At 43.5% G+C, this 13,387-nt stretch overlaps 1 protein-coding gene across 1 annotated transcript in view; it reads right to left on the bottom strand.

Moving 5' to 3' along the window:
• Positions 1 to 7,154, bottom strand: part of KNL1 (kinetochore scaffold 1) — a 617,593-nt gene extending 610,439 nt beyond the window's left edge. Inside the window, exon 1 of the mRNA XM_086937420.1 lies at positions 7,037 to 7,154. The gene's annotated coding sequence lies outside the window, so the exon portion shown is untranslated. The remainder of the gene's footprint in view (positions 1 to 7,036) is intronic.
• Positions 7,155 to 13,387: the final 6,233 nt, after the last annotated feature.

The following is a 13,387-nucleotide window of genomic DNA, read 5'->3' as shown; positions in this document are numbered from 1 at the left end:
TTCCCCCAGACTTCACGATTAAAGTCCAAAGACAGAGATGCAGTTTCCTGGAGGTCAAACGAGTGCTCAGGGACGGAAATATCAGGTATGCTAGGATATTCCCTGCAAAACCACGCATTGAAGATAACGGAAAGGTTCTTCTGCACACCAGAGGAAGCATGGGACTGGCTTGAGGGATGGAGTCAAGTTGGGAATCCCAACAAAGACAGACATTCTGGGCCTAAAGGTAATCGGACCAGACCACCCCAGGAGTCTGGTGACAGAGTAGGTCGCGAAATGACCGTCTTGGCCTCTGGAAGCTAGAACTACGAAGGAACTGAGCTGGTAAAGTTGGAGAAACCTCGCCGGAGGACATTGGTGGGTAGGAACTATGGTACATCTGGTGCGGACGCACAGTGAAATATCACTGCCAAAGACGGACTCATGCCCTTTTACTGCATAAATGTGACAAAGGGGCGGATGTCGATATAACTGTATAAAGAGGGAGTCTCGTTCTGAAAACTGGAGTTTGTTTACTGTTGTTGAGCCATGATCGCTGATACTGAGCACTGTTTATGTTTATGTTAAAGACCTGTGATGTGTTATATGTCCCGCTTGGATATGTAAAAAAACCCAAATAAAAAGATTTAAACAAAAAAAAAAAAATTTTTTTAAAAGAGGGAGTCTCGTAATCGGGGGCTGCAGTCTTCTAAAAATTGCTCCTATGATATTAAATATCGAGGGATGGGTGGGGAAAGCCATGCTGACCCACGGGCACCATTTGTTGTTGGGAGGGGGGCAACAGGCGCTCTGCCTTGTTGGGGAGGTAGATAGTTCGAATTCCACTGGCAGGGAAGGAGGGTGTCGTTCAGTTGCAGGTCACGTTACAATGTACCCTGGATCACTCAGACTCACACACAGATACCAACTTAGGACACACACGCAATGTGCACTCATGGGCCACGCCAGTCATACAGCAACTAACATTAAACGATATCACAGATGTGTCCCCACCTGACACCTAGCCACTAGATGTCATATGTGCAGTCATATATCCCCCAATTGGGACTATACAATAGTTTCAACCCCAAACATAACATCTTTAAAAAGCCTTACATGGAACGTGAATGGTCTAGGGGACAAATTGAAAAGAAGGATAGTGTTGCAGTATCTTAATGGACAAGCTCCCGATATAGTCCTACTGCAAGAGACACACCTGGTTGGCAATAACTGCAAAGCATTGAATAGAAGGGGATATAGGCTGGCGGTTCATGCGGGGTTCACTTCCTGTTCTAGAGGCACTGGAATTCTAATCCATAAACACCCGGCACTAAATGTACAACGAACATGGGCTGACCCCCAGGAGAAGTTTGCGGTTCTGGAGGCTAGCTGGGAAGGGAGAGCGGTAGATGTAGTCTCAGTGTACGCACCGCCTCCACTTGGTGGATCAGTATTGACAGACTTGTAGAAGATAATTCTTAACTTGCCAATCAGATCTCTGATCCTGGGAGGGGACTTTAATATGACACTATAGATCGCCTGCCACCCTGACATCAGAATATGATCACTTCACCGCTATCAGAATTTATTAACGCCATAGGACTAATAGACATCTGGAGACACTTTAATCCACGCACACAGAACTTCACTTTCTTTTCAAATGCCCATAAGAGCCTCTCTCGAATTGACTGTCTCTTAACCCACCCCGTAGACATAGGCCAGTGTGGGGAAATGCTGTCTACCGAGAGGCATCTCGGATCATTTTTAAGTTTGGGCCGCATTCACCCTCAATCAGCATCAACACAAATCCACAATAACATTGAATCCCTGGTTCCTCAAAGTCCCAGACATAAAAGAGACGCTTATAAAACAGACAACTATTTCAAAGAAAACGAAGGCTCAGTAGACTCCCTGCAAATTCGACAGTTGTGGTGGTGAGGCCCATGGGGAAGGGTGGTGATCCGCATCACCGCACTGAAATGGAAAGTAACGCATTATAGCGCCTCAGCTGTCAAGCTGGGAGTGTTGCTACAATGTAACAATAACAGCGCCGTGATATCGCCGATGTCAGAGGACGACGACTCAGAGCCCAACTGCCATTGAGTAAGAGACACATGACTGACAACTGAGTTTAGGCGGGTCTCGCTCCTACTTCCTGCGACGGAAGCAGGCGGGCCGCCACGCTGTACAGAGTTGGGTGCTGGGCAATCATGGATTTATGGCAGCGCAGTTCGCTTGTATGCAGTCATGTGGTTTTAATCCCACGTCAATGGTGCTGCATACAATCATTGCTTTCTTTTGAGGTTGAACTAGCATGCCTGCATGTCTGGCGGCTACTACCGGGCCTGTATCCCACCAGCACCATCAGGGCTGAGCAGAGTCATTGCAGCGGGAGACAGTCAGAGGGTGAAGTAGGTAAGTGACCGCTACCAACATCGAAACTGCATTTACAGCACCGCACCATCGGCATTTAGGCTCCTGCAACAGGGCGGCTCTGCCTGGGTGATAGGACCAGGTCCCTGGAGTCGGCCCGAAGCCACGGCCTGCCACCTCAATGTATTGGACAAGAAGGTAAAAATTATTAAAATCATTATTTGTATGGACACAAGCTTTTTCCATACATAAAAGTGCCAAATAAAAAAGACAAGACGTGACGAAGAAGCATATTGCAAAAATAGAAATACAACATAGAAAAAAAAAACTTGGTAATAGTATTTTTCTTCTGCAGTGAACTTTAAGCGCAGGATCGGCAGTCACGATTCTCTTCCTACTAACTAGCTGTAGATATATATTATCCTTGCTAACACCCTCGACGTCACTCCTCCCTCAGTTCTGGCTCGCACATACGTCACATTTCTAGCATTTCCAGAATGGGTGGATTGTAGGTGAATGAGTTTCTGGCGAGCAGTAATTCCGCAATTGCAGCCTCCAGCCTGAGTGATGACAGCCATCAGTGGCAGCAGCCTGAAAGATGTCACTTGTAGCCAATGCCTTTGTGTCCTAGATAACAGGTGTTCCTACCCACAGGGGCAGACGTAAGCCAGTGTCTGAAACAGCTCTCCAAGCCTCGCTGCACACAAGGAGCATGATTCAGCACCTTCGGAGGAGCTTTTTAAGGTCCTTCTTATGTTGCACACGGGGAGGTCAAATCCTGGACATGTGTTGCCCTGATTGGGGAGGGCTTAACCTCTGTAATTGTTTTTATAGTGACACTAGACGCCGTAACACTGTAAAAGCATTCTTTCTGATCACTAACAGACACAATAAGAGCTTCGGGCATTCTAGAAAGCCAAGTTGAACATCATACCCGACACACAAAGATGAAGGAACAGCATCAACCCCTGAATACAATACAGAAGTGCTACATTCCCTGGCATTCTTTACCTGATAATGCGCACACAGTCACAACTGTCTTGCTCCGTCTCCTGAATATGTGCATCTCTGTGCCTGCATTTGTACACTTCCTATCAAAGTCTACAGTGGTGGATTTCTGAACACTTTTACATTGGTCCCTGCTTGTACCTCGCAGCGCCAGGGGTTTTAGCCTGATACCACTGGCTCTGCAACTTATTTGGTCAGTCTGGCCAAAGATCACATGATGTGCAGAACAGGTATCACACACAGCTACCTTTTCTAAGCAGTGGTCAACCTGATGCCATCATGCAGCACCCACACTGGGTGGGACGCGGACTAGGGCTGCACAGTGATTCCTAGGGACTGGCCTGAGATACCTCCTCTTAGGACTAAGAGAGCTCTGGAGCTTCAGGCAGCCATAATCAGCACAGCCCATAATTATAGATCTAGCGTGCAGTGACCACAATGGTGCCGGTACAATGTTCAGTGCATCCAGGGTCACTTAGTGAAGAGTCTGGTGTTTGTAGTAGCTCTGTGACAGTCACCGCCTGCTGGTGTCATCTGGAACTGCAGGGTTGGGCAGCAGGCAGTGGTGCGCCAACTGGGGCAGACACAGCTCAGCAGTGCTGGTAATCACTTTTATTAGGGTTGAGCAAGGAGTTCTACAGTCAAGTCTAATACAGTGTCCTGGCTGGTTGTAATGTGTGCCTCACTCCCCTGATAGCTGGTGCTTTGCAGCAGTTGCAAGATCTTCTTAGAGTTTCTCAATGCTCCAATGGGTGTAATGTCTTATTCGATGTTTACCCGCCTCTATATTGCTTGATTTTCCTTGCAAGAAAGTGTCACTCATAGAAGCTGAAATGTCACTCATAATTACACTGAAATTGTGAAAATGTCACACACAGCAATCTGAAATCTTGGCAGCTATGCTCAACTACATGTGTTGTGAACGTATCTAGGGCTCTAGTGTAATTTTCCCGATTCATGCTCTTATATAGATATAACTTATCATATCCTTATATAGGCATAAGAATCATAACCATATTTAGACACAGCCAATGCAGTCCAAATACGGCATGGCTACTTCCACTAAGCTCCTAGAGTACAACAAGATCTTGAAGACAACCAGCCTTCAGCAGTACGGGAATTCCCCCTGCTTCAGTATTGATTTGTCCCAGAACTTCTGGAGCGTGTAAAGAACTTCGAGTTCTTAGTGACATTATTATGTCCACCCTTACGTCAAACTCGGCACCTTCAAGGTATAAATATGCCCACATCTGCCCTAGTGGTTTGGAGCAGATCGACTAACTACTTGCCCAACGCCCTGCTGCAAGCGAGTACCGAAGGAAGCCGACCCTCCAGCTGACGCACTGAGAGAGACGCTGTGTTTTCTCCTGCCGAAAATTCCAGCTCCAGTGTTTCCCTGCTACCCTTGCGGGTTACTGGGAGATCGAGTCCTGAGAGAGAGATACAAGACCTCCTTCATTCTATAACCAAGGTACGAAGCTGATTAGACCCTTAGAGAATTCTTGGATAGATTTTTGGCAGAAACTATTTAACCCAAGCTACACCTCACTTACTTCTTCCCTTGTACTAGACTTAGGTTAGGTACACCGGGGTAGGCGTATTTTAGATGCACCAGTTGAGTACTTTTAGTCATTATTTATCATTGTATGTATTTTATCTATTTTATGTATCTTATGGCTTAGAAACCATATAAATGCTTTTACAGTATTATTTCATAATACTCCTTTTACTGTACGCACTTTACTTCATAGCAAGTATTACGATTGTAGCAATTCACTTCTCTTGCATGAGAAAGAAGACTGCTCAATAAATAACCTTTTTATTTAAAACGCCCGTCTCTCTATTTCTCTGCAAAAAACCTGATGAAACGAAGCATGCACGATTGACTGAGTGAAATAGCCATCTATTTTTTCCGCGACTCTGGAGATATATTCATTATTCTTGGGGAACAAAGTTGTCATGTTAGATGGTTGTCAGAAACTAATCCCTTCTTGTTTATTCAAGAACGTTTCTAGTGACCTCTGAGCTAGCTGGCACTCACAATTAAGTCTAAAGGAGATCCTGAAGAAAATATACTGGGGTTGGGTGTCCACTAAGCTTATGAGCAACCATCACCACTGCAATTCTACCGCAGCATATTTAAGGATTAAAGATGTCACTGCCTTTGAACCCTTTTTGGACATTATTACCATCCCAATGGATCGGGCTTTGTATATCAAGTTCAGACTAGGAATTCTACCTTTAGCTGACCTCCTTTCCAGATGGAACTTGCAAAATCAGGTATCACGCTTTTGTGCGTTTTGCTCTGACTGTTGCGAAACTGTGGCGCACTTTCTTCTTGATTGTCCAGACTATGCGCGCCCGAGATCTGTTTGGCTTAAACCCCTCTGCAACGAGATGGGCATTCGCAAGCATTCTGAGGCCCTACGCATTTTATTGACTAATACTGCCCCCCCTATTGTTTGTGCTGTGTCTAAATTTTTAAAATGGGCTTGGTTGATACGTCTCAAAAGACTGTCCTTATCGATTTAATGCTTTTCTTAACTAAGTTATTTATATATTCTGTTTTTACTATGATGTTTGTACAGCCTATGAGTCTTGATATGTCGTTTTTTATATATTTTTGTGTAATGCTTTTATGATATACGCATATCGAAATAAAGCTATCAATCAATCAATTAAGTCTAACATACATATTCAATAGAGACCTAGTCGACTTCAGTCCTATGTCTAAACTATCGTTTATGTTATTCCAATGCGCAGAGCCTTTCGGGAATATAGGAACTACACTACACATGTGGAAGTGATCTTTACAGTTCTATACATATTTCAGAGATCCGCAGCAACTGGTTGTTAATTGAATACACATACTACGTGTGCCAATGGACTTCACATGAGAAATAAGTGAATATTAACAATTACGTATTTATATCTTCATGTGCGACTCTTAGCCCCGCCTCTGCCCCTAACACCTAAATCAACTGAATGAGTACATGCATTCATTGTTCCAGTGTATATAACATCGCCCAAGTCATACAAGAGGTGATTTCAAAGCACCTTTTTTGTATATTTTGTTCTGACATGAGGCCTGTTATATCTCAAAATCAAGATGGACATTCATCCTAGAGATGTGCCACTCTCTCCACTTTGCGGAACAGCAATTACACATTAAATCTACATGAATAGAGGCCCTCATCAGGGACATCGACAAGGCAATTACAAACGCTTCAATGCCTCGCCAGCGGTAGTAACCGCTACATAAATATAGTTACAAATAGGTGTCTATAACAATAAGCAACTTTTTCAGTGTCATAGGCCACGCAACCAGTGCCCGTCAAGAACCACTGTTAAAGCCATGTACTCCCCTGACCAGCGAACAAAATGCATTTTCCCCACCCCTTCCACTGCAAAGCTGTTAGATGTCTTATACCATGTGAGATCTTCACCCATGCTTAGGTTCCTAACAAAAAAACAATCAAACGTTTCATAACTCTACTGAATACCTCCGCCTCTTCACCCCACTCCTCAAAAACTCCTCCCTTTAACTCAGGAACAAGACACCCTCTGTAACAAATAACGTCGTCTCTGTCCCAAACCACCCCTCTTCTTAGGATAAAGAACCGTCGCTTGGGAGATCCCCTGCGCACGGAACTCTTCGTTTCAACGACGTACTCACCTGGCCGACACCAAATTCTCACCCAGAGGGCTACGTACACTGGGCCTTTTTCATGTCACATAACAAGCAAACTCCATGTTGAAGCAGACTGCAAATACGCGGCAACAGTTTGAGTCTCTTCACGCCACGCCCCGCCTCGCGACCGCAGCTCTGTGAGAGGACGGCAGCTCCAGCTATCCTCGGCCTCATTGGTCCCGTATGTGCCGTACACAGCAAAGAGGCGGAAATGATAGAGAAGAGAAAAGCTGGCCAGAGCGTCGCAGCGATGCTAACTTCCTGGACTACTACAGTTTACGGTTCGGTGACGTTACTCTTGCAGATCGTCGTCGTGACAGTACAGTCTCTTTGGGCACTCTTTCGCACAGGTGCTTCAAAGAGAAAGAATAAAACGTATTTATTTAATGCGATTTTATATAGCGCGAACATTACCCGAAGGTGTCAGAGCGCTTTACAAAAGAACCAGGTGCGTTACATTAGAACTTTGGATTATATGAGTTACATAACAAAATAATGATTGTAAATGTAAAAGTGGGGCGAAAGGAGGGAAAAATTGCAAATGTACAAGTTGTAATGTTAATCAAGGAAGAGTACATGAGTTACGTAAAAGATACAGACACAACAACTCTAAAATCGCTAAAGAACAGTAGTCAGTACATACACCTACTACAGATACTAGAGGTTAGAGTTACAAATATACAAGTTAACGATTAATAAGTAAATACGTCTACTACATATTCTAGTGGTTAGAATAAAATATATACAAATGGCAAAACACTCAAGATTACATTTTTAAAGTGATTAGGGTTGGACAAGAGTATCAGCGAGAAACAAGTAAGAAAAGCAGATAGGGACAGGAAAGAGAGAGAAAACGGAGATCGGACCATAAGTATAACAACAGTCACAAACAGGGAACAGATCCCTAGAGAAGGAGGACAATCGATAGGTCACCCAGCTGGACAGAGGGACAAACCAGTTCACAAGATGGCGGACCAAGGACAAAAGCGACAACAGGAGACGGTCCCAGAATCGCGGGGGGCACACGAGATCTAGTCCAAAAGTTAGGAGGGCCGAGTTCGAAGAAAATCCGGGAGCCGACCCAACGGAGGAGGAACAAGAAGGGGAAATGGTTAAGCCAAGCTTATTCTCTGCCCCTGGAGGAGAGAGGACACCTGCTCAACTTTGGGGTGACAATAGTTAAAGAAAAGTGTACAATGCCATTTTTTCTATTCTGAAATTGTGTATAGTTAGGGATATAAAATTTGAAAGCATTCGCACCAAGAATTTTCAATTCTTTTAAGGACACAGAGCTTTCCCTTTCTTTACTGCAAAAACAACAGCAGCCAATAAAAACGTTTTTTTCATATAAAGATACATTCCCAGAATGCTTTGCACAACATAACAACAACCGATTGCCGATTGAAAAGCTTTATTCGAGTTATAGACTCATAAAAGCACAAACATACATTTTAAAATACATACATGAAGATGAGCAAGCACCGGTTTCATCAACTTGGTGAAACACCAAGGAGCCGAGGAGAGCCTGAAAGGCTTCACCAAATACTCCAAATACTCCAGGCGCCTGCCGTGCCACTAGAACTACAAGAACCGACGATGAGGGGGAAAAATTGGAACCGTCAGGTAAGCGTCTTTAAGATCGAGGCGGACCATCCAGTCCCCTTGTCTCAGAATGTCCATCAAAAGATGGATACCCTCCATCTTGAAATGTCTGTAAAGGACAAAAGAATTGAAATCCTTCAGGTTAAGCACAAGTCTGTAACCTCCTCCTCTCTTCTGGACTAGGAAGATGTTGCTGCAGAAACCCGCCAGCTTGCCGTCGCAATAGGCTTCACTGTACTTCTGCAGCAATTCCTCTACCTCTTGATCTATAAAAAGCTCATCTTGTCGGGAAAAAGACAGAGGGATAGGAAGGGCCATCTGAAGGGGTGACTGATAAAAGTCTATGCAGAACCCTTGCACCGTCTGTAGGATCCAAGGGTCCTGCGTAAGAACAGACCAATTGCGAAGAAAATGTCGAATCTGACCCCCCAGAGGACACAAAGACAGAGGTATTATACTCACCTGTACTAATCTGAGGTTGGAAATCGTCTCTTTGACCTCCCCGGTGGAATCTGCGATGGCTGAAGCGCCTTGTGGGGTAAAACGTGCCTTCCCTGGTGGGATCTTGGAAGTCTCCTCTCCCCCGGCCATAACTGCCTCTGGGAGGGCTCTAATAGTATTGGCAGCCTGGCGAGCGCCCTGCTTCACCCGGCCCCTCCAAAATAGCCGGCCTGGAAAACTCTCTTAATATTGTTTTGCGCTTTGTCAAGAAAGATGAAGGTCCCCACGTACTTTGATACATCCTTCACAAATCTATCCCCAAATAGGAGACCATCAACCAGTCGGCCTGGTTTTGCTGAGGCTAAATTGGTGTCTATATGCATAAGGAGCAATTTCCTGTGCTCCTAAGAAACAAATCGTGCGCTGTGTCCAGCCTGCGAGAATATCCAGGTCAACAGGGGTCCCAGTGGATTTCGCGTGGAGAGCCATTTCTAAAATCTTCGCTAGGGGGCCAGCGGTGTCCAAGAGCTTATCTTGGCACTTACGCAGGCACAATCAATGCCCTTTTTGGGGTCCTTTGTGAATTTCTTAATGAATGCCAACTTGGTAGGATCAATTTTTGGCGTGCCCGCCACCTTGTCCGAGACATCAGGGTGGGGACACTCCGACCGTAACTGATTCTGCATGTCTCCCTCAAATCTGCTCCGAAGGTGCTAGTGTAAGTAGTCCTCTACTTCCGATGGAGGAGCTCAATCCGGGGACCTCGGATGGATAATATCCTGCGAATTGAAATCAAAGGGGGTAGAATACGTGGGAGCAGATTGGGACTCACTAGCCACTTTTTTGGCCTTCTTTATCTTGGGGGATGCAGCATGTCCTGAGGAGTCAGTGTCCATGTCCGTGTCCTTGTTGGAATACATCTTAGAGGACAACGGCACAAGATTAGCGGATCCTGAATATTGGTGATCCCTGACCGATGGAGGGGAAAGCTTAGACAGGGCCTGGGAGTGCAGCCAAGGTTTGGCGGGGTGTTCATCCCCGAGGGACTCGGAGCCAGGTCCTGAGGCAGCATGCCATGCCTTTTTGCTAAATTCTCCAGTTGCTTCGTGATGGTTTGAGGGCGGCAGCTAGCGCTTTAACTACTTTATTAACAGATTGCTGTACCGACGCATCTAGGGCATTTACAAGGTTGTCCTCAAGAAGGGGTGCATACTCTTCCTCATAATAGCCGTACTCGTCCTCCTCAAAATAGGTCCAGTCCTCCATCGCAAGGATACAGTGTGAATTAGACACTTGTTTGATAATCAAAGATTCCAAAGGAATCGATCAAGGGGGAGCAAACCCTTAGTGCAAGAAAGAAAAAAAATATATATATATATATATAAATATATATATATATATATATTTATTTATATATATATATATATATTCCTTCACTTAGCAAGCAGGACGGTTTGCTAATAAATTAAGAGGCACACTCGGAGTCAGGATACAAAGCTGGTAATGCTTTATTCGGTGCTTTCAGTCCCTCTCCCCTCCAATTCGACAGACGCGTTTCACCTCGCGGCTTTTTCAATGTCGATTATCCCCTAGTGTTACAACCATTTTAAACCCACCCTTCACTTCCATAGCCATGGAAACAGATGATGGACCTAATTTCAACCAACCAAGCATCAGTTTAGTGGCGGCCATCTTATAGTGGGTGAAAAATGCAATAAATTCATTCACATTTTGAAAGTGCAAGTGCTCAAAAAGAAATCAATACAGAATATTATTAAATAATCAAATTTCACGATTAAAATACATTCATAAGAAACAGGCATATCAATTGTGTGATGGCAATTAATTATAACCATAAACATAGCCTGTAATATCTCAAAAGATCTCAGCAGATAACATAATATATAAAGTGATAAGTTCATGAAATCAAAGAACATTGTCACACAACATCAATATGTATTTCAGCCTGCTGAAATAACAGAATTGAGCCCTGTATGGGCAAATGATTCCCAAATATACATAAATATATGTCCAGCACAGAATGCTACCTACAATATTTGACAATTCAAAGTTCATGTAAAGTAGCAAAAACACACGGAACCATTCAGAGGAATAGAAGGGTATACCGGTTTTCATATAAACGTTCTTTCTCATATTGGCTGAATACCCTTTCTTTTATCACACTTTTCATGCTAGATCATTATTATAACAACACAGACTTAAGAGAGTGAATTAGTCCAGATGTGCCCAAAGCTCTTCATCATTATTGAGTCCAACCGGACTCATGCTTTGGAGTTCTATAATGTATCTAGACTCTTTGGCTCTGAGTTTTCTCAATCTGTCTCCCCCTCTTTTTCATGCTTTTCCATCCCATCGATACAGAAAAATTGCAATAGGTCCCTATTGCTTTGGTGATATAATTCAAAATGTCTGGCGACCGGGTAGGTAGGGTCTTTATTAGAGATAGCGCGCATGTGTTCTAATATGCACTTTTTGGTAGGATTTTTAGTACTACCAATATATCTCTTATTGCAGGGACAGATGAGGCAATACACTGTGTATTCCGAATTGCAATTATAAAACTTGTTGATGGTTCTAGTTGGCCTAGAGTCTCCTGGACCACCCTCAAAACGTATAACTTTTTAACTAAATTTTCAGGCCTTGCACTTCTTGCAAGGAAAGAAGCCGTTGATTCCCAGTTTATTTTTAGTGGCTGTAGATTTAGTAAAATGGCTGTGTATGAAATGGTCGCCAATTGATAAGCATCTTTTGTATGTGATGGAGGGACGTTCTGGGATGCATTTTTTCAAGATGTTATCAGTTTGGAGAATATGCCAATTCTTTTTGAAGATTTGGACAATTTGTGCCAATTTCTCATTGTATGTGGTGATCATACGTACAGTATTATCTTCAATTTCGGCTGGAACCAGTTTATTTTTACTTTTCGAAGATAATAGAGTTCTTCTATCAATTTGCTGTACTTTGAGTTCGGCGGTTTTCAGATGTCCTTTCTTATAGCCCCTGTCTTTAAAACGTTGTAGTGCGTGTTCTCAAGCACTATCATAGCTCTTATCAGTGGAGCAATTACGCTTGAGGCGCAAGAGCTCGCCATATGGTATACTTTTGATAAGGCTAATCGAATGATGACTATCTGCATGCAGGATAGCATTGCCTGCAGTAGGTTTCCTGAAAAGACGGGTGGCCAAGACATTATCCTCAATGTAGACCTCAAGGTCCAGATAGTTGACTGTATGGTCACTAATTGTCCCTGTGAACTTAAGATTTAGTTCATTATCATTGAGAGCTGCAATGTATTCCTCAGCAGAGGACCGATCGCCTCTCCAAATGATAAACAGGTCATCAATGTATTGTGTCCAAAGCACGATCCTATCCAGCCAATGGTCATTAGCATCCCCCCAGGCCACATGCTTCTCCCACTAGCCTACGAAGAGATTCGCATTGCTGGGGGCGAAGCACGTGCCCATAGCTGTACCCGCTTTTGTAGGTACAGTTGTCCATCAAAGACAAAGATGTTGTTATTAAGGCAGTAGGATACCATCTGTAAAAGCATGTCATTGTGTAGTGTGAATTTGGGATGTTTTTGGCCTAGAAACCATCTAATAGCATTCAAACCATCAGAGTGACAGATACAGGTGTACAAACTTGTGATATCTAAAGTTATAAGCAACAAGTTTTCTTCCCAACATATCCCCTCCACATGTTTCAAGAAATCCTGTGTATCCTGTATATAGGATGTCAGGTTCTTGACAACGGGGGACAAAAAAGAGTCCACATATATTGCAGTATTCTCTAGCAGACTGTTATTAGAAGCAACTATAGGTCTTCCAGGTGGGTCACTATAGTGTTTGTGTATTTTGGGCAAATGGTAGAATGTGGGCAATGTCGGTTCTTCACAGAGCAGAAAAAGATATTCATCATGATTTAACATGCCCTCTCCTTTCCATTGTTCCAGTAATTAATGATACTGTAGGATACTTTCCACATATATGTTACGTTGGATTTTAGTGTAACATTGAATATCTTCCAATTGCCTCATTGCTTCTTTCTGATAATGTTCTTTATTGAAAATCACCATGTTTCCACCTTTATCTGAAGGTTTTATCTCTATAGATTTATCATTTTTTAGGGTTTGTAATGCTTCCCAGTATTTCCTCGGGATGTTAGAGTGGTTAATTCCTTTCTGGCTCTTTTTGGCCAAGTTTTTTAGATCATTAATGATTGCTTCGTTGAAGACTTCTATCGCATCAAAAGGTGTCTGAGGAATTTTTCTTG

This window comes from Lissotriton vulgaris, chromosome 9 (genome assembly GCF_964263255.1).
Source record: "Lissotriton vulgaris chromosome 9, aLisVul1.2, whole genome shotgun sequence".
NCBI classification, from domain to species: domain Eukaryota; kingdom Metazoa; phylum Chordata; class Amphibia; order Caudata; family Salamandridae; genus Lissotriton; species Lissotriton vulgaris.
Note: the sequence above shows the minus strand (reverse complement) of the source record. Positions and strands in the feature narration are given on the sequence as shown.